Source organism: Arachis duranensis, chromosome 1 (genome assembly GCF_000817695.3).
Source record: "Arachis duranensis cultivar V14167 chromosome 1, aradu.V14167.gnm2.J7QH, whole genome shotgun sequence".
NCBI lineage: Eukaryota > Viridiplantae > Streptophyta > Magnoliopsida > Fabales > Fabaceae > Arachis > Arachis duranensis.
In genome coordinates this window covers 59,988,370-59,992,007 of record NC_029772.3, presented here as the reverse complement: position 1 = coordinate 59,992,007, position 3,638 = coordinate 59,988,370, and positions in this window count along the sequence as shown.

Below are 3,638 nucleotides of genomic sequence, written 5' to 3'. Positions count from 1 at the left end.
CCACGGTAGTGGGCTAGTTTCTTCGTTTCATGATTCATTATTGCTATTGCATCTTGTTCTAGAGACAGATTGTGTTGCTGGGATGGTTGATTATACATAGTTAAAATGCAATAGGTACAGTTTTAGTATTCTGTAGCATGTGGGATGAGAATTTGGTTGAGATTGTTGCAATTGATTTAACTTTAGTGCGAGAATGTTCAAAAAATTTTGCCAATCTAGTTTAGAAAGAAGAAAATATTTTTCCCTACCCGTGTGGACCGTTACATGCAATGTGACGTAAACTAGTTGACCATTGTCGATGTTTGGTTGACCCTTATTGGATGGTTACATTAGTAGGGTATTAGATGGTTGGTCTGTATGATAGATACTTTGATTATTTAATTGGATGGTTACTTCAATATGTTATCGGATGGTTGGTTTTCGTATTCAATTTTATGCTTGCCTGAACAAGGTTTTCCTCTTAAGTAAAAATGGTTACTATAGGGACATTTTGCTTATTGATTTTGATGATCGTGAATGCTAGTTTGATTTTATTATGTTGAAGTCTTCTTTGAATTGGTTGATGGTTGCATGGTGTTTTTTTTCCCTTTCTTGGTTTGCTTTTGTTAGGAAAACAAATGCATGTTTGATGCTCAAATCGGGTTATAATCTGAGATAGTAAGTACCGATTTTTTACTGAAATAGATGGCTAATTTATTATCTATTCGGATGGCTATTTTTGGCTATAAAAACTGATTTATAGGGCTGTGATGTTGTTGCCTTGTATGAAAATAATTTATCTTGGTGGTTGTTGTGGCTTTAATTAATTGACCAAGTCGCATTGACCAATTAAATTCCTACTGAGAATTATCACTTGAAAATTATCACTTGCATGGCAAACAGAAAATGAATTTACATATATGGTTGGTGATTACATCTTTAGGCTTTATTTTTTTTCGTATCCTAACGGAAAGAAGGAAGCATGTTGGCGGTTGAGGTTCTTGAGAAATAAGGCTAATAACATGAAGTAGGGGTTCATAAACATTGACATTAGCTTCAAATGAGAGAAGAAGTTTAAATTAAGAAATGAATGGAAGCAAAAGGAGATGAGTAAAGAAAACAAATTTGTTCAATGGGTGTGAAAGAGGTTTAATGTGATCAAAGGTGCTGCCTTATGGGGTCTTGATGACAACCAATAACCAGAATTTTGTTGGATTGAATGTAGAGGATGGCTTGCGGAACAGAAGCATTGAAAATAAAGCTGTGATTATTAGTTAAGGGGAAGAATGTTTGGCCAACAATTATAGAACGAAAGGTAAAGCCTATCGTGTACAAATACTTCCCTCTCTCTGAGGCAGCGGGGCACCTTGCATCATAGCTAGAAAGCAGCCAACATGTTGAGAAGATATTGCTCGCTCCATGAATTTCTTTGTTCTATAATACTGAACAATGCAAATGATAACATACTATAAATTTTCTGACTTTGTTAATCTTTATGTTATATATATGAACTCAAGAACTTATAAAACTGTGATTTACAATAAGCAAAAACGTGTTCTTATTTGTGTACAATGGGTTGGCAAAAAGCACAAAAAATTGAATGTTTGAAAGCTTTAAAAAAATACAAGAAAAAGAGCATTAGATTGGACTATGTCTATTGTGGGCAAAAGTTGAAATAAAATAGTACTAAACTACTAATCATGGTGAGACTAAAGCTAATATCTAACTTAATTTTGTCTTCAATAAATATACGTCAAACTAGTTAGAGACACGGAGCTACACTTTCTAATGTCATGTGGTTGCATGCATAAGGATACTGTTATTTTCTTAAATGTGTGGATAACTGGCTATGGACCAAAAATAAAAATGCTAGAAAAATTAGAGAGCAAAGTTAATTTCCTTGTAGGATCTCAAATAGGAAGTAACGGCTATGTTCAGTGACCACTAATCCTAATTTGTCTTTAATTATGCGTTTATGAATACAATTACAACTTCTTTATTAACTTATTTTTTCCTCTGAAAGAAACATAATAATAAATAGAACATCTAAATTACAATGAAAATAACCATCGTCCTACCTAGTAAAATGAACATCCGGCCTATTTTAGTTTCTCTTTTAATTTTTTGTTTACATCAACACAATAGGATCATAAATTATACTACAAATTGTATACCCAAAGTAATCATCCACTTTAGAATGAAAAGAACTATCCGCAATTATACTAAAATGAACATCCGCCTTAATTTAAATGGCTTAAAGTATAGTACATGATTTATCTCAATCGTTGATGCCAAAAAGAAAGGGCAATGAATAAGAGCAATATAAACATAGTAGTACAAACTATGGTGAGAGGAGCCTTTGCTGTAAGTTCTTCTCCACTCTTATTTTTGTAGTGAACTCCTTTGATAATTCCATTTTCTTCTAATAGAGATGTGACAGTTCCTTATTCTAATTTTACACTGCAAAACATAGTAGTACAAAATAAAATTAAACCAACTTAAACCTGCGGTTCATGGCAAAATAAAATTAAACTATATTCCAAACTTAATGACCAAGATCTGTCTCATCACTTTCAACCTGAATAAGATTCGAAACTTGCATGGCATTCATTTTCAAATAAATACACAAATCCAAAACAAAATAACTAATTATATACCGCACGATAAACTAAATAGCAATTACAAAAAAGCTCACTAAACAACCAAATTAATTCAACACAGACGCACAAATTAAGCTAATTATCATAAACATTTTGACATGGAAGCACATGCATAAAAAATCATATGCTGGAATTACTATATCTTTATCAATTTAATAAACAATTTTAACAATAATATTAATAATAATAATATCAATAACCAATTTTGTTATTTAATAGAATATACTAACAAGTTTACAGGGGCTGTTGCATTCATCAATAGGAGCATCGATGATTACTCATTGAGGAACAAGATTTTCACTGAAATCAAGTCTTGTGCTTATACATGCAAGATAAAGGAAAATTAGACTAAATAAATACATACGTACGTACTATGTATGAGATTACAAACTCTAAAGAGTTTCAAGCAATATATACAACATTTACAACATGTTTAAATGGCTTAACATATATAACATTTAAATCAACCAAATTTAACATATACAATATTTACATCTAATTTTTTTTATGATTGTCCATTAGTAGAGTGTAATATAAATGATCTTCAATTAAAATAGTAGATCTCTTTCAAAATATCCAGCAAGTCCTCCTTGTACAATAAAGTTATAAATTCGGGGTAATACTATGGTGAACAGTATTTTTGAATGAAGAGTGAAGATGGTTCTTTTTATAAAAGTAAAGGTCAAAAAAAAAGAAAGATCATGTGTAATGCACATGTCCTATATTAATATCTCCATCATCATATCCTGTATATCTCAATTTTTTCATGCTACTATTTTAAATTATGCAGTCAATTAGCTATTTATTTATTTATTTTAAAAAAGATAAATAAATCATTTTTACTTCTTAAGAAAAATACTCAAAGTTTGTTAAATAATCTATTTAATCTTGGTCTATGAGATTAATGGTTGATGAGCGGATAATTTGTACGCTTTTTGGCATTGTTTTTAGTATGTTTTTAGTATGATCTAGTTAGTTTTTAGTTAAAATTCACTTTTC